The sequence below is a fragment of the Macaca fascicularis genome, chromosome 4 (assembly GCF_037993035.2).
Source record: "Macaca fascicularis isolate 582-1 chromosome 4, T2T-MFA8v1.1".
Taxonomy (NCBI): domain Eukaryota; kingdom Metazoa; phylum Chordata; class Mammalia; order Primates; family Cercopithecidae; genus Macaca; species Macaca fascicularis.
The window spans coordinates 38423920-38443105 of record NC_088378.1 but is presented as its reverse complement, the minus strand read 5'-3'; positions in this window follow the sequence as shown (position 1 = coordinate 38443105).

Here is a 19186-nt window from a genome sequence, read left to right as displayed (position 1 = left end):
GACCTCTGTCTCCAGTCTTCTTCTCCACAACCTGGCCTATGCGATGCACGTGGGCTAACTGATCTACACCTAGGGAAGGATCCTTCAGCAACTTGCCTACACGAGGAGCAATGATGCCCAAGGCAGGTCCAAAGGAGCACTGACCACGTGGGATTGATTACAATGGAGGAACAAAAGGTCCTGTGGCTACACAAATTTGAAAAACAGAAGGTACAACCATTGTATTTCTGGCAGACTTTTCAAAGACTTTAATATATGAATCCCTCATCTGAATCTCCAGGAGGATTATATAATAGGCAGATTTCCCAGCCATTTTCACTGAATAGTTTTTGGAATTGGTGTCCTTGAAAAATTTCACCTAACCACTTATTCCTCAATGTGGTAGCCACTAACCCTGGGTGGCTATCGAGCACTTGAAATGTGACTAGTCTGAATTAACACACATTCTAAGAATAAAGCACACTGTATTTCAAAGGCAGTACAAAAAAAAAAGACTGTAAGCTGTCTCAATAATTTTTGTATTGAATACGTGTTGAAATGATGTTATTTTTGATATATTGAGTGAAATAAAGTGTATTGCTAAAATGAATTTTACTTGTTTTGTTCTACTTTTGCAATGAGGTTACTAGATAATTTAAAATTCTACCTGTGGTTTGCATTATTTTTCTAGGATGACAGTGAGCTAAAGGACAGCATGTACATAAGACCTTCAGGATTTAGAGTCTGGCTATCTCTCCAGCTCTCTGTCTCAATACTATCTCGCTTTGGGTTCCCGTCTCTCCAGATTGCTTAAAGAAACCCCTCCCTGTCCCTGCCAACAACCACCACAGCAGACAGCCTGACATCCCTAACTCTTGCTCATTCCAACTTATGGGATGACATGTGGCCAACGCTTATTCAGCCTTCAGGTATTAAGCATCAATCACCCACACAGGAAGCCTATCTGGAAATCCAGGCACACCTATCCCCTGACCTGATTAGGTGGCCTTTCTCCATGCAGCTATCATTTCCTGTGTACACCTCTATCCCAAACTCACTATATGGCTTTATAAGCATTTGCTTATGTATCTCTCTTCTAATACATTGTGAGCATCTTGAGGGCAGAGATAGGTCTTACTTTTTTTTTTTTTTTTTTCTTGAATAGAGTCTTGCTCTGTTGCCCAGGCTGGAGAGTAGTGGTGTGATTCTGGTTCACTGCAACCTCCACCTCCCAGGTTCAAGCAATTCTTGGGCCTCAGCCTCCCAAGTAGCTGGATTACAGGTGTGCACCATCACGCCCAGCTAATTTTTGTATTTTCAGTAGAAATGGGGTTTCGCCATGTTGACCAGGCTGGTCTCGAGCTCCTGGCCTCAAGTGATCCACCTGCCTTGGCCTCCCACAGTACAGGGATTAGGGGTGTGAACCACTGTCCACACAGGTGCTTACTTATTTTTATATTTCTAGCACTAATCACAGTGCCTGGTGTATTAGGCCCTCAATAGATATTTAGTAAATGAGTAAATGATTTAACAATGGCATAGACATGGTTCCTGCCTTAAAAGAGCAAAGCTTGAAGAGGAGGCAGATATGTAAATAGATAGTTAAAATGTGTTGCTTTAAATAGTGTTTTTTTTTTTTTTTTTTTTTAAGGTAGTGTTATTTTGAGTTGTATGAAAACTCTGAGCAGAGAATCTAACAGGGCTGGCTCTGTGGACATACGACCCATGCTGTGGCACAGACCCTGCACTTACAAGAGCCTAGTGCTTAGTTTAATACTCTATGGTCACTATCTTGATATTCTTAATAATTTTTCAACATGCAGTTGCACATTTTCATTTTGCTCTGGGCCTTTCAAATTCTGTAGCCGATCCTGCACTAACCCATGTGGGACCAGGATAGGGTTGGAAAGTTGAGGAAGAGTGTCTGAAAGAACTAAATGAAGCCCGGCTGGGAAACGGGATGGGGAAACCCATCAAAGCAAAAGGAACCATCTGCACAAAGGCTCAGAAGTTCAAGAGCACATGGCTGGCAGCACACCCAGGTTGCAGCACAGCAGACAGAAGGAGCAGCAGTGGAGTTAATGCGCTGCTCCACAGTGGACTTTACACTGAAGACCATGAAGAAGCTTTGTGTGGATTCAGATGGAAGAGTCACATGTTTAGATCAGCATTTTAGCAAACTTACCCTTGGGACAGGGTTAGAGTATTTTGGTGGTGTTGGTAAGGGAAAAGAGGTGTAGAGATTAAAGACCTGAAGCAGGGTTACCAGGAAAGCGGCTACTGAGTAGACTAGGTGAGGTGAAGCCAGCATGAGCTGAGAATGTGTTGTGGAATAGAAGAGAGACCTGGGCTGGGCGCGGTGGCTCATGCGTGTAATCTCAGTACTTTGGGTGAATGGCTTGAACTCAGGAGTTTGAGACCAGCTTGGGCAACATGGTGAGACCCTGTCTCTACAAAATATATATATATATACACACACATATATAAACACCTGGCTGGGTGCAGTGGCGCACGCCTGTAATCCCACCCACTTGGGAGACTGAGGCGGGAGAATCAGCTAAGCCCAGGAGTCGAGGCTGCAGTGAGCTCTGATTGTACCACTGCACTCTAGAGCTTGAGCAACACAGCAAGAACTTGAGAAAGAAGAAAGGAAGGAAAGAAGGAAGGAAGGAAGGAAGGAAGGAAGGAAGGAAGGAAGGAAGGAAGGAAGGAAGGAAGGAGAGAGAGAGAGAGAGAGAGAGAGAGAAAGAAAGAAAGAAAGAAAGAAAGAAAGAAAGAAAGAAAGAAAGAAAGAAAGAAAGAAAGAAGCAAGGAAGGAAGGAAGGAAGGAAAGAAAGAAAGAAAGAAAGAAAGAAAGAAAGAAAGAAAGAAAGAAAGAAAGAAAGAAAGAAAGAAAGAAAGAAAGAAAGAAAGAGAAAGAAAGAAGAGAGAAAGAAAGAAGAAAGAAAGAAAGAAAGAAGAAAGGAAAGAAAGAGAGAGAGAGGGAGGGGGGAGGGAGGGAGGGAGGGAGGAAGGAAGGAAGGAAGGAAGGAAGGAAGGAAGGAAGGAAGGAAGGAAGGAAGGAAGGAAGGAAGGGAGAGAGGAAGGAAGGAAAAGAGACTCGAAGGAAGCAGAATCAATGGGATTTGACAGTCCATAGAATGTGGGAGCTAAGGTAGGAAGGCAGGTCAAGGATGGCTCCCCGATTCCAGTGAGTCAATGATTTGTGTTTCTTTTCTATGTTTATAGATTTTTTGTGTGTGCTTTCTCACCAATCAAGCATGAACAAACTCCATACATCTACATGATTACTTTTTATTTCTGAGCTACTATGTCATCCAAACATGATCTTTGTGTTGTATCTAGAAGTTGAATGTTTCTATTAATGGGAATGCTGCCATGTTCTTTTAGAGAACAGGCTGGTTCTTGCTTTTTTGGCACAGTTATTGGAACGGCAATAGCAGCCCTCATCCTCCTGATGGAGGGTGAATGCCCAACAGGTGCCCTCTGCTTCTCAGTTAACATCTCACAACAACATCCTGTCACCAAGATTGCTTTTTCCATACTTGGAGACAAGAAAACAATGACTCAGGTCTGGTAAGAGTTAACAGCAGAGTGCAGTGGCTCATGCCTGTAATCCAAGCACTTTGGGACAGGAGGATCGCTTGAAGCCTAGAGTTTGAGAGTAACCTGGGCAGTATAGTGAAACCCTCATCTCTATAAGAAAAATTAAAAAATTAGCCAAGTGTGGTGTCACATGCCTGTAGACCCAGCTACTGGGGAGGCTGAGGCAAGAGGATCGCTTGAGTTTAGGAATTTCAGCCTATAGTGAGCTACGCTCGCTCAACTGCACTCCAGCCTAGGTGATAGAGGGAGACCTTGTCTCTAAAAAAAAGAATAAAACAAAGAATAAAAAGAGATAATAAGTAGAAAAGAAGAGATTCAAAGCCCTTTGTTTGGCTGTCATGTTCTACACTCTTTCTATCAAATGACACTTGCCTCAAGGAACTAACCAAAGAAACATTGAACATACAGATTATCTTCACCTCAATATTCCTAAGCTTTCTTCCTTTGCCCATCATTTTTATGGTCTTGGAGATGGCTGAAAAAGAATATAAGCTGTAAATAATATGAGTCAAAGGGGAGAGAATCGCAAGAGTAGAAGAGTTATAATATTCATTAAATGACTACAGAGGCAGGGAAAACCTGAGTGGGATGACATTAACATGGTCATGAAAAAGTCATTGAGAATCGCAGTTATACACTATAGGCAAGTGCGCCTGCTTGATCTCTCTTGTCATATCACCTCCTCCTATTCTCTTTTGTTCATTGCATTTATGCTGTTTTTTGCATCCTCTGAGATTATCCTAATTATCCTGAGTTTATTAATATTTACTAATAATTACTTAGTTCCTGTATTCAATTTTTCAATTCCTTTGGGCAAGGATCATGGTGTTTTGTTCAATGCTGCATCCCCAGAGCCTAGAAAAACATTGGTGCATAGTAATCACTCAATAAATGTTTATTGAATGAATGAATGTCATCAAGAAGCAGCCAGAGGAAAATGACTTTTAAGCAACATGGTATAAACAAAAAACTAGCTGAACTTGTTTTACTTATCAACATTGGTTATGAAAGGTTGTATATAACCAATACCTAAAGGGTAATTTTGCCATTTCTTTTCCTACAACTGATGCCAGGAATCCTAAAAATATAAAAGGAAGTCTCAAAAATCCCTGAAAGATAGGCAAGTAGTCTCAGGGGGAAAAAAGTTACAAAGATTACTGCATTATAAAGCACTAAAAAGGAACCTTATAAAAGCCACGCTGTATTTTCCTGTTACAGCGGTTTTAAATAAATTACTCAGAGAATTCTCAAGTTGTGTAAGCATAGTGCTTTGGCTGAAAATTTAGGAGCCAGTGAGTCAAACTGGAAATAAGACCATTTTCTGTTTTTAATGGACAATGAGCCCTTACTTTCTGAAATTCTCATCTTTTATCTCATTGCAGTTTTTTTTTTTTGATACTTATGTCATTTCTACCAAATAGTAGAATTATATTTATACATTGGAAATGGAAAAGCTGATCTTGTGCCTTTCTTACATAAATAACCTTTTTGAATAAAAAGATGAACATGAGTGAATAAAGAAGTAGACTCCAAGTTTTAAACAGTCTACTTACAAACAGTGCTTTAAAGCATCACCATTTTGTAAGTTGGGAACTGTCTGTTTATTTTATTTTATTTTATTTTAAGACAGAGTCTTGCTCTGTCATCCAGGCCAGAGTGCAACAGAGTCATCTCAGCTCACTGCAACATCCACCATGCCTGGCTAATTTTTGTATTTTTAGTAGAGATAGGATTTCACCATGTTGGCTAGACTGGTCTCGAACTCCTAACCTCAAGTGATCCACCCACCTTGGCCTCCCAAAGTGCTGGGATTACAGGCATGAGCCACCGTGCCTGGCTAGTATTTGTATTTAGTAAACAATATCTTACAGGCTTTTCATCACAGACCAACTTTCCTTAAACTCATCAGCATTTAAAACTTCTGCTTCTTAGGAATTCCTCCTTGTATGAAACTATGTCTTCTAAACATTCATTTGGCAATTCTTTAAACAAATAATAACATACCTACAACAATTGCCAAATTCTTCTTGTTTCTAAATTCTCCTTTGCAGTTTAATAAAAACAGTCATATTCTCTCCTGCAATGGTTGTTCTGTATCTCTCCTCCCTTTCCTTTTGGGGATCATAAACCTTAAGTAGCCATCTTTCATAGCTTTTATTACACATTTTCCCTACACTTTCACTTGCGTTTTACAGTCAGAAGAGAAGAGGAATGATTAACACAGGCACAAGAGTATGCGAGCCAGCCCCAGTCCTTCCCCACCTCCCACCCACCAGCATCACCCTGTCTTCCCTAGACATGGCCATAAATTTATCTCACCACTTTTTCTCAGTTCCCTCTTCCTGAACCCTCCCAACACCAAAAGTGGCAGCTCTGACAGAAAAATACCAACCCCATTTCCATCTGAGTTTCCTAGGTTTGGTGCAGTCAAAACAACTGCTTTGCCAGTTGACTCATCTCACAGGTCACTCACCAACTCATGGTCGTCATCATTATCTATAGGCCATGGAACATTCTATCCATGTGGTTAGAAAGGTGACTAATATTGTTGGGATTTTTTTTTCCCCACAAAACAAGCTTTCCGTCCCTTTCATTTTGGTGTGGAATGTGAGGCCCCCATTGCTGAGCGCTTTCACCACTGTGATTGAGGGAGTTTTCATCTGGTAAGAAATTGAGCTCATGATGAAGAAGTGTTTAGTAATAGCTGTGTGTACTTCTGTTTTGTTTTTACTGTACTTGGGAATTATATTGCCTCCAGGTTTATCTATCTTGAATTCTAAGCATAACTGGGAAATGAGTTAAAAATTCCATATAAAGATTTGGCTTTTCTTTGACCAATAATGCAGTGGAATGTGGAAGTGGGAGGTACAGGTAGAAAGAGAGAGAGGAAATGCATTTTCCCTGGTGCAGAGTAACCTTCTGGTTCTGTTAAAGTTACCAAAAAAAAAAAAAAAAAAAATTACTAGATATTCTATGTTTAAAGTAGCCTTAAATTTTTTAAATTACTATGATATTAAGGCTGGGCACAGTGGCTCATGCCTGTAATCCCAGCACTTTGGGAGGCCCAAGCAGGCAGATCACCGGAGGTCAGGAGTTCGATACCAGCCTGGCCAACATGGTGAAACCCCATCTCTACTAAAAATACAAAAATTAGCTGAGTGTGGTGGCAGGTGCCTATAATCCCAGCTATTTGGGAGGCTGAGGCAGAAGAATCTCTTGAACCTGGGAGGCAGAGGTTGCAGTGAGCCAAGATCGCACCACTGCACTCCAGCCTGGGGGACAGAGCAAGACTCTGTCTCAAAAATAAATAAATAAATAAATAAATAAATAAATAAATAAATAAAATAAATCACTGTGATATTGGACAAACATTAGCATAAAAATTTATTTTTTAATGAAGAACAAAACCACATTATCATGTAAGTCTGGCAAATCTGATTTGATTTTTTCTAGATTGAGTTATTGGATCTCTGTTAGACTGTTATTAGATAGAAAAAACATATACATTATACTATTATCTTCTTTTCCCCTGGGCCCTTCTATTTAATTAGGACAAGGTAACTTGAAAACATGTAAAGTGCTACCATCAAAAACATATACCTACTGAATGCCTCCCCTTACCCTAACTGGCCAAGTGTCATATCAGGTACACTGAAGATACAAAGATCCTTGCCTTCTGAGACTTTACATTTTAGTGTCAGAGACAGAAGAAATGTACGAGAAAGTAAACATAGAAGAAAGAGCAGATGCTATGAATCCCCATGACACATCTGTTTTCAAATGAGAAATAGCAATTTGAAGGCTGAATTCCACACATTCTCGGATCCAATTTGTTTGCCGACTCTAGGAAATATAAACTCAGATATCATTGTGATATCCACACAACTATTACCATGAAGAGCAGATTTTTCTGATTCAAGGAGAAGGGAAAAAACAGCTTTCTCTTCTTGAGGACTGAATTATTCTTCCCTCTTAACGCTTCTGTGAATTTTTCCTGCTAAGTATAACAGCCAAAACAAAGGGCCTGAAGCCCAATTTGGTTGCATTGCAAGACAATAATAACATCCATCCTAATAACAGCAGCTGTAATGTATTGAACCCCTATTGTAATAGGTTCCGTGTTAAGTATATTTACATATGTCATCTCATTCAAACATCATAACATTCCTGGAAGAAACATGTCATGATGCCCTTTGAGTAAAACAAAAGACCAGAAGGATTAAGTAAAATGACCAAGTATTATGCATAAACCATGGCTGGGCAGGATTTGCACCCAGGCCCATCCATCTAAAAACCCATTACTTTTCATTACCTCAGAAGAGAAGTGGTTATTCCATTTCCCTGGGATGAGTAATTCCTGTATGGAGGAAATACCAACATTCTTTCAATGCTTATCTACAGAGGATGGTGGAGGAGGAAAGGATAAGGTGGAAAAAGTCAGTGAAGATTAGGAATGATTTCCCAAGGTCGAACCACTTATCCATTTATTTAATCAAACAGAAGTTTATACTGAAGACCAAATAGGTGCTGGATATAGGAGACTGGACTGGAAAATAGAGACATATCATGCCACTCATGGAGCTACAGTCTCATGGGGAAGACAGACCAAGAAGACAAGCATATCAAATAAGGAAACAAACAGGGCACCCAGATAAGGAATCACGGGAGGTGGTGGTGGCCTGCTTTGAATACCACTGTTGCTGTTTACTTTCCAGCTTTCTCTAAGGAAGTGACATATAAGCTGAGCCTGAAAGATGAAGAGGAGCAGATTGTATGCAGAGCAGATGGAAGAGCAAGCTGATGGAGTAGACTAATCAGAGGGCCTGATCATCAAGTGCTCAAGGTGGAGGTAAAGGACACCCTGCTTTCTCGACATCAACAACTGCTCAGAAGCCTTCAGCAGGCATCCTGGACCTTCTCCTTCTGTAAGGGATGGGCCTCACCTACTATCCTCAGCTGAGATCTGGCACAGACCCTTGGAGCTTCTAAGGACCTCGCTGTAGCCCTGGGGTGGAGACCCATGACACCATTGCCCTCTCCCTGAGATGAAGGTCCTGGTGCCACTTCTCAGGGCTGTGTCCCTCTATCAGGAGGTAATTGTCTCTCCCAAATTACCTTCTTCTTCTTTCTTTTTCTCCATCCCATTAAAAAGAAGGGTACAGAATACCTTTCTTTTTTTTCTTTTTTTTTTTTTTTTTTTGAGAGTCTGTCACTCTGTCACCCAGGCTAGAGTGCAGTGGCGCAATCTCTGCTCACTGCAACCTCTGCCTCCCAGGTTCAAGCAATTCTCATGCCTCAGCCCCCTGAGTAGCTGGGATTATAGGCAACTGCCATCACATGCAGCTAGTTTTTGTAGTTTTAGTAGAGATGAGGTTTCACCATGTTGATTGAGGTCTTGAACTCCTGACCTCAAGTGATCTGCCTGCCTTGGTCTCCCAAAATGCTAGGAATACAGGCATTAGTCACCATGCCCAGCCCCTTTCCTTTTGTTCTGTAAGAGCTCAGCCAACATCTAACATGTATGCATTCAGTCATTCACAGACAAGACTTTGAGCTTAGAACCAAAATGCTTAGATTTACATGTCAGCTATTTGCCACTACAGCTCAGTCTACTTACTGGCTCTGTGGCCTTGGGCAAGTTGCTTAATTGCTGTATGCTTCAGTTTAATCATTTGTAAAACGAGTATCTACTCTTTAGGTTTTCCAGAGAAATCAGATGTGTAAATCTATAGAAGACATTCAAAGAACTGTGCCTGGCAACTTAAAAATGTTGGTTATTGTTACCTTTTTTTTCTTCTTCTTATTATTATATGGACAGTGACGTAGCCTAGGCAGTGGTTATATCAAGACAAATCAGTTTCTAGCTAAAGTCCCCATACGGGCGGAGCGGGGGTGGGGGTTTCAACCCAATGATCCCTAATCAATGTGACGTATGCTATAGTGAAGGTATGCGAAGTCATGGAAACACGGAAGAGGGGGCAGTTTCCTGTGTTAAAAGGATGAGTTAAAGTTTTTCCAGGTGAAGTATGGGGAAAGGGAAAACAGGAGACAGAGAAAGCTTTCCAGGCGGCAAGAATACACGGTGCAAAGGCTGAGGCATGTGAAGAAACAAGACCTGGGGTGACTGAAGGAGCCATGTGGGCTTGGTGGAGAAAAAAAAGGTGGTGTCCAGATTCCTATGCCGGGGAATCTGAGTCCCAAAAGAGAAGGAGAGGCATAAATGTCTGAGCAGGTTAGAAACAGAATGAGGGCCAGGGTGTGGTGGCTCACACCTGTAATCCAAGCACTTTGGGAAGCCGAGGTGGGCAGATCACCTGAAGTCAGGAGTTTGAGACCAGCCTGGCCAACATGGTGAAACCCCATCTCTCTACCAAAACTACAAAAATTAGCTGAGTGTGGTGGTGCACACCTGTAATCCCAGCTACTCAGGAGGCTGAGACAGAAAAATCGCTTGAACCTGGGAGGCGGAGGTTGCGGTTAGCTGAGACTGCACCACTGCACCCCAGTCTGGGCGACAGAGCAAGACTCTGTCTCAAAAAAAAAAAGAAAAGAAAAGAATAAGAAAGAAAAGAAAAGAAAAAAGAAAAGATGAAAAAAAGGGAAAGAAATGAAAGAAAATAGAATGTACTTCTGAGTCCTGTCCACAGGAGCCTGGGACAGGAACAACTCACTATAGCTACATCAATTCAGCTACATTGTATCTCATGTGTATGGTGTTATGTGTATATATAATGCTATGTGTATATATAATGCTATGTGTGTGTATATATAATGCTATGGCCTAGCCTTGCCTATGGACGTCCTCACAATTTTAACATTGTTTCTATTTGAAATATATATTTTTTTGTTTCCAAACAGCCTACCGGCAACCGCACTTTTAGAAAACAGCTTATTCTTAAAATGAGGTTCTCCAGCAGTGTATGCGGTCATGAACCTCTAGATTTTAGTCAAAAAACAGGCCAGATGTGATGGCTCATGCTTGTAATCCCAGCACTTTGGGAAGCCGAGGCAGGAGAATCATTTGAGCCCAGGCATTCGAGACCAGCCTAGGCAACATAGTGCAACCTCATCTCTACAAAAAATTTTACAATTACCTAAGTATAGTGGCACATGCCTGTGGTCCCAGCTACTTAGGAGGCTGGGGTTGCAGGATTGCTTGAGCCCTGGGAGGTCGAGGTTGCAGTGAGCTGTGATCATACCACTGCACTCCAGCCTGGGTGACAGAGGGAGACCTTGTCATCAAAAACAAACAGAAAACCCCAAAATCATAATCTCTGAAGGACTGAAGGGAAAAAATCAAAGCAACGTTGTCTTATTCTGATGTGATCAGTAGGTTAATCAGAAACCTTTGCCTAAAATCTGTGTTATTTTAGATTCCTTTCCATCTTTCATCCTAAAATTGAGAAATTAGCATGGTACAGTTATTCGTTTTGAGAGCTGTCCATGGAACACGTATTGATTGAGCCTGTGTGCCAGGCGTTCTGCTAAGCCCTTTATGCATATTACTTAGTCTTTATTACTCTAAAGTTGGTATTCTTTTTTTTTTTTTTTTTTGAGACAGGGTCTCACTTTATCACCCTGGCTAGAGTGTAGTGGCGCAATCTCAGTTCACTGCAGCTTCCGCCTCCTGGGTCAAGCGACTCTCCTGCCTCAGCCTCCTGAGTAGCTGGGATTATAGGCGTGCACCACCACACCTGGTTAATTTTTGTATTTTTAGTAGAGATAGGGTTTCACCATGTTGTCTAGGCCGTTTGCAAACTCCTGACTTCAAGTGATCCACCTACCTCACCCTCCCAAAGTGCTGGGATTACAGACGCCCTGCCTAAAGTTGGTATTCTAATTTTCAAATGAGGAAATTGGAGCTCAGAGGGTTATCCGATTTTACCAGGAACACACAGTTGACAAGCAGCAGAATCAGAGATGGAACTCAGATCTGTGCACATCCAAAGTCAGTGCACTCAACCCCTTCCCTGTATGCGTCTATGGATCAATCAACATTGAAACATTTTTTTCTTGGTCTCCAGCCTTTAAAAACAAGTCTCTTTATACTGAGTGACTGACTTAAAGTAACAGGTGCTTGGAATCGGTGCTATTTGTCCAAACCGCTCCCATCTCTTCCACTCTGGTCTTGTTCAAGTTCTCAAACATGACAATATTTTCTGGATGCTTTTCAAATATATCATTTTACATTCAAAATCTCTCAATACCACTCAGGAGTAAGTAAATATTAGCAGTCATTAGTTATGGAGTGGTAAACTGAGCTAGAAATAAGATGAATGACAAGTTCTACAATGTAACAGCGGTGGGAGGTGTCTCAGCAAAGCAGCAAAGGAGCCAATAAAGGTTTATGGACTCATGAGTCCACAGAAAGAAATTTCCTACATGCAGTGGCAATCAGGAAGTTGAGACTTCAGAGTGCTTGCTTGGTTTTGGAACTCCATACCACGGAACTGTAAATACATACATAGTCTTATGTATGAGTCCTCAAGTTGTATTAACTGATTCACAAACTCTTCCGGGGAGTCCTTGGGTGATAAATCTCAGAATCATAAACAATGTGTTTTCTAAGTCAGAACAACACCCTGTATCCGATTAGTCTCAGCGAAGTCCCAGGAAAGGAATTTCATCCAATCCGACTCAGAACGACACAGGGTTGACAACAGGTCCAATCCAGACCCTGCAGCGAAAATGAATGGGTGGGGATAGACTGAGCACGTGTGCACTTTTCTGGGTCCCTTCTCTGCGGCGGAGGCCACAGACAGTCCTTTCTAGCAAAGCCTGTGTGAAACCCTGGTGGTGAGGGAGTCTTATCTTGACAGCTTCCACTGTATCACACCATTCACAACAATATGTCGGTAAAAGGCAAAAAGAAACAACCCAATTATATTGAACCACAGATATGTACACAGACGTTTCCCCCTACGCCCCCGCTCCAGAAAAGGAAGTTCCCTGGATGTCTTGCTCCATAGCAATTTTCACATGCATTTTAAAGAAATTCAGCATCTTTGTGTCACATTCTCAAGATAGTTTCAAATTAATGTTTGACTACTTGAGAGGCTGAGGTGGGAGGATTGATTGAGACTGGGAGTTCAAGGCCAGTCTGGGCAACATAGTGAGATCCCTATTTCACAAAAAAAAAGAGTGAAAAAACACATCTTCAACATTGGAATCAATGGGGTATATGGCTAAATATCAGAAACACCACACTTCCTTAGCTAACTTTACTTAGAGATATTTGTTCTGATTCAAGCTTTGTTCTTTTATTCCCTCTTATTTATGAAAAGCACAGATACCATTTACATATTTGTTTTTAATGTATTTTCAAAATTCAGACTGAAAAGTAAAAACCCCTTCAGTTTGTTGGGCAAAAATAGGTCTCCTTTTCATCATTGCTTACACAAACCTTTTTATTAATAATTTATCACAATGTTCCACAGCAGAGATAAAGCAGACGCCTACATGATCATTTTGTGTTCATAATGTGGGCTCTGCAGCGTCTTAAATTTCCCTGCACCTGCTGCTACCTGCTCGCTCCCTTCTCGCTAAGCTTTGCATTTGCTGTGATGCTGATAACCTTTAGCGCCACACTTTTCACTGCCTGGATAGGTTGTTGTTAACTAGGAAAAGCAGACACAGGTTGTATCATGTGTTGCCATGATCTTATTTTCACCCTCGCTGAATTAACTGAAGTCAAGAGAATTTGTCCTACAGATGGGTGAGAGTTTTCACGGTGCCCTGGGATCCTCCAATCTGTGGGTCCTTACTCTTCCTCCCCAGCCTCCCCACTCCCCTCACACACAGTTCTTTCTTTGCTCTGCTTCTGAAGACATTTGAACCTGTTCTAAATCCTTCCCCTTCCTTCCATAAAGAGAGTTTCCTTAGATCATTTTCCTCAGCCTTTCTCCGCTTGCTGAATTTAAACCTTGGCACAAAGGTCAAGGCAGACAGAAGGCACTTTGCTGAATAACTTGTGTTTGAACTTCTAGAACAGTTACTTTGGTTTTTTTTAAGGTGCTCATGTCATGTTTGGCAGTGAAATGTTCAGTGTTGCAAAAAATAAATCAACTTGCAAAATCTCTCTCCTTCAACTTTACATCTCTTCATTTCTGTACCTATCTTAGTAGAGAAAAATAAAAGATGTATAATGCCTTTCACCCAAGAATGTTGAAATAATTAATAAGAATCAAGCAAATTATTTTGAGATGTAATTGATGACAAAGATCAAAATCTTTGAAACAAAGATTTCACAAGTACTATTATTTACAATGAAAAATGTGAGACCTGCATACCAGCCTTGTACACAACAGCATTTGGTAAATAATAACTGACTGTTGATGATATTCACAGAAAGTCAGTAACTGACTAGCAAAGAAGGGAGTGACATGTACCAATGTACCAGAAGAAGGAAGCAAGGCTTAATCCATGTCAGACCTTTTTGCTATTTCTTGCAGACCTCAGGGAATACTTATGTCCTTCCTCTGGTCTGTGCAGTGATTGCTCCACAATTAGAGGACATGCTGAGCATGGGAAGCCAGGCTTTCTCCCAACAAGCCCAGAACCCCCAGCCACACACCACCCTGTCCCAGCTTCTCAGAAGCACATGCTATGAAGTTCTCCATGCTGTTGAACATTCCCAGAATGACAGAAACATAGAACTTGGGGGGGCTCCCTGGTTCTCTGGAGAGGTGTCTCTTCTCTTCACTCACCTTCTTCTAATGAAGTTAGATTAGACGAAGGGGACTGGTGAATTGCTCTACAGTCTATTTGCCATGTTAACAAAATAGGCTACCTAGCCCCTCAGAACTTGTAAGATGAGAATAGTGTTTTCCTGATGTGGCTGATATAAAGGTCTGCATAACACTAACAAGTTGTGTGGATCCCTCCAGATTCATAGTTTTCCCTTCCCTTCCCTTCCCTTCCCTTCCCTTCCCTCCCCTCCCCTCCCCTCCCCTACCCTCCCCTCCCCTCCCCTCCCCTCCCCTCTCCTCCCCTCCCCTTCCTTTCCCTTCCCTTCTTCCCTTCCCTTCCCTTCCTTTCGCTTCTTCTGTTCCCTTCCCCTCCCCTCCCCTCCCTTCCTTCCTTCCTTCCTTCCTTCCTTCCTTCCTTCCTTCCTTCCTCTTTCTTTCTTTCTTTCTTTCTTTCTTTCTTTCTTTCTTTCTTTCTTTCTTTCTTTCTTTCTTTCTCTCTCTTTCTCTCTTTCTCTTTCTCTCTTTCTCTCTCTCTCTCTCTTCCTTCCTTCCTTCCTTCTTTCTTTTTTAATTGAGACAAGCTTTCACTATGTTGCCCAGGCTGGTCTCACACTCCTGGGCTCAAGTGATCCTCCCACCTTGGCCTCCCAAAGTGCTGAGATTACAGGTGTGAGCCACCGTGTCTGCTCTCCGCCCCCCACCCACCATTCCTTTTTTTTTTTTTTTTTTTTGAGAAACAGGGTCTCACTCTGTCTCCCAGTCTGGAGCAAGTGCACTGGCACAATCCTAGCTCACTGAGCCTCAAATTCCTGAGTTCAAGCAATTATCCCGCCTCAGCCTCCCGAGTAGCTGAGACTACAGATGTGTACCATCACACTAGTTAATTTTTAAATTACTTTTTGTAGAGGTGGAGTCTCACAATGTTGCCTAGGCTGGTCCCACACTCCCGGCTTCAAGTGATCCTCCCACTTTGGCTTCCCAAAGTACTGGAATTACAGGTGTGAGCCACCTCACCTGACTGTTTTACGCTTTTTGATAAGTACTATGTCTTGGGAGGTTAACCCATATGAATGGCTTCAACAAGTTCTACTGCCAGACTTTCTGTTGGATATGCCATGGAGGCACCAGAGGATGATCAGAGTTGAGAGAAGAGGGAGACTCAGAAATTTACTCTCCAAGCTCCTTTCTTGCCAGGTTAAATGTATCCCCCAAAAGTTTAAATGTATTCCCCAAAAGTTCATGTGTTAGAAATTTAATTGTTAATGTAACAATATTAAAAAGTGGAACCTTTAAGAGTTGATTGGGTCATAAGAACAGAACCCTTATGAATGGATTAATGCTGTTAATGCAAGAATTAGTTAGTTCTACTGAGACCAGATTGTTACAAAAACAAGCTTGACTCACTCTTGTGATCTCTTTTGCACATGCTTACTTGCCCTTTTGCTTTTCTGGCATGTTATGATGTGGTACTAAAGCCCTTGCCAGAAGCTGCTGCCATGCCCTTGAACTTCCCGGCCTCCAGAACCATGAGCCAAATAAATGTCTTTTCTTTATGAACTCAAGTATTATATTCTCAAGTATTCTGTTATAGCAACAAAAAACAAAGACAGAAAATAGGTAGCAAGAAGTAAAGTTGTTGCTAGAATAAATATCTGAAAATGTGGAAGTGGCTTTGGGATTTGGTAAAGGGTAGATGACAAAAGAATCTGCAGAAACAGGCAGTCGGTCAGCTGCTTCACACACACAGAAGCTTACAAAAGAAGGCTTCTTCTTTTTTTTTTTTATTTTGAGACGGAGTTTCACTTTTGTTGCCCAGGCTGGAGTGCAACGGCGTGATGTTGGCTTACCACAACCTCTGCCTTCTGGGTTCAAGTGATTCTCCTGCCTTGGCCTCCCAAGTAGCTGGTTATAGGCATGTGCCACCATGCTTGGCTGATTTTTTATTTTTAGTAGAGACTGGATTTCTCCACGTTGATCAGGCTGGTCTTGAACCCCTGACCTCAGGTGATCTGCCCACCTTGGCCTCCCAAAGTGTTGGGATTGCAGGTGTGAGCCACCACGCCCAGCCCACAGGCAGCCTTCTTCTAAACAGCTACCCTCACTCCTACCAGCACTAGAGTCCCACTCCTCCTCACCCTGGGGTACTACACCATCCTTTGAGGTTGCCTTAAACCCTACCTACAGTTTGTAAATAATTTCTTTGTTGAATTCTCATCAAATTACCCAGTGGGAATATGGAATATCTTTTCTACCAGGACTCTGAATGATGCATATGTGAAACACCTGGCTATATACTAGAGGTTCAGGAAATGGCGATGATGTTACTGACTCTGTAATTTAGGTTAGCTTCATAATGTTGTATTTTAAGCAGTCCTGTTTCTTCTTTGGAAAAGGAAATATCCTGCAAAAAATATAGTTCTGCATCTGTATCTACAAAGTAGTTTGGAAGTGGAATTCGTGAATGAATTCAGTCAAATAGCCACTATATTAAGGAGGGTAGATTGATCATATCTCGCCAACTTTCATCAGGCTAGATATGACCTCAAAAACTGAAATCACATTTGGAAAAATCAGAGGCCCTGGGACCATGAATCAGTCTTGCTTCCTAGAGGATGGGTGCAGGCTTACCTTCTGAAAAAAAGAACGTTTATTCTAACAATCTGTTAGCAGGCCTGCAGTGCTTCTCAAAGTGCAGGTCCCAGCCTCTACTGGGAACACATTAGAAATGGAAATTCTCTAGCCCCATCCCCAAGCCTGCAGAATCAGAAACTCATGGGTTGCAGCCCAGTAATCTGTGTTTTAACAGACCCTCCAGAGGACTCTGATGCACACTAAAATTTCAGAACCACTTCACCTGTGGGTTTACTAGAAGTAGACAAAAGCCAACATTCAGGAGTCCAGGTAAGCATTTGGCATCAGATGACCTAACAAGCAGTAAAGAATTCAGGAGTTGGTCAATTCATAAACAAAGAACTTTGTTTGCTTTGGGAAACTCTGTCACTGGGGAATAGGGACAGGACTTCTGTGTATGGTTCAAAGAAGGACTCTAGTCCCTGCAGGGTGAGAGAAGAGCAGGTATAATCAAAGCAACACCCCGATATTACAGGGGCTGAAAGCTAGGTGGATTCAGAAGCAAGGCATTATACACTGGAAATAAATGAAGAACCCTTATGGGGGCTGGGGCCCTAATCAGTCTGGGTGTCTGGAATAGCTACAAGCCCAGGTAACAGAATCAGAACTCAGGATTAGTTCTGAAAAAGCATTTTGAGTAGTTCAATGCTTGGGATGTGAGTGTTTGACCAGAGCTTTTAAAGTCACTGGTGCCTCAAATTAGGACTAGTCCTAAGGGCCACAGTGTAGCTGTTTCTTTTGGTGACAACCACACATTTTGGCTGTGGAAAGGTGGTGGGTACAAAGCCTCTAGATTTTCAGGCGGGGCCTGACCACTACCCCTTCACACTGGATACTTGCTGGCCAGCTGGCTTCCTGATTCATCTCATTATTTTTCAAATTACCTAATGTGTGTAGACCTCTGGTTTTCAGTCTTCAGTGTATAGCAATGTTATGATTTAAATGTATCCCCCAAAAGTTTATGTGCTGGAAACTTAATTGTCATTGTAACAATATTAAGAGGTGGAGCCTTTAAGAGTTGATTGGATCATGAGGACAGAGCCCTTATGAATGGATTAATACCGTTAATGCAAGAATTAGTTAGTTCTACGAGACCAGATTGTTACAAAAGCAAGCTTGGCTCACTCTTGTGATCTCTTTTGCACATGCTCACTTGACCTTTTGCTTTTCTGGCATGTTATGATGTGGTACTAAAGCTCTTGCCAGAAGCTGCCACCATGCTCTTGGACTTCCCAGCCTCCAGAACCATGAGCCAAATTAACTTCTTTTCTTTATAAATTACTCAGTCTCAAGTATTTTGTTATAGCAACAGAAAACAAAGACAGAAAATTGCTACCAAGAAGTGAAGTTGTTGCTAGAATAAATATCTGAAAATGTGGAAATGGCTTTGGAACTGGGTAATGGGTAGACACTGAAAGAATTTGGAGAAATAGGCTAGATAAAAAGCCTGTATTTCTGTGAATGGAGCATTAAGGGCAGTTCTGGTGAGAGCTGAGAAGAGAAGACTAGGGATCATCTGGAACTCTTAAGTGATTGCTTAAGTGGTCACAACTGGACTGTCGGTAGAAAAATAGATAGTAAAGGCAATCCTGATGAGGTCTCAGATGGAACTGGGAAATAACATATCAGAAATTGGAGTAAAGGCCATCTTTGTTAAAATATATACATATATATATATATAGAGAGAGAGAGAGAGAGAGAGAGCAAAGAACTTGGCTGCACCGTGTCCATGCCTGAGGGCTTTACAGAAGGCAGATTTTAAGAGTGACAATTTAGGCTATCTGGCAGAAGAAATATCTAAGCAGCAAAGCACTCAAGCTGCCGCACAGCTACTTTTAACTGCTTATAGTAAGATACTAGAGAAAACAAATTATTTAAAGATGGAATTTATAATTAAAAGGGAAGCAGCTGGCCGGGCGCGGTGGCTCAAGCCTGTAATCCCAGCACTTTGGGAGGCCGAGACGGGCGGATCATGAGTTCAGGAGATCGAGACCATCCTGGCTAACACGGTGAAACCCCGTCTCTACTAAAATACAAAAAAAATTAGCCGGGCGAGGTGGCGGGCGCCTGTACTCCCAGCTACTCGGGAGGCTGAGGCAGGAGAATGGCGTGAACCCGGGAGGGGGGGCTTGCAGTGAGCTGAGATCCGGCCACTGCACTCCAGCCTGGGCGACAGAGCTAGACTCCGTCTCAAAAAAAAAAAATAAAAATAAAAAATAAAATAAAATAAAATAAAATAAAATAAAAGGGAAGCAGAGCAGAAAAATTTGGAAAATTCTCAG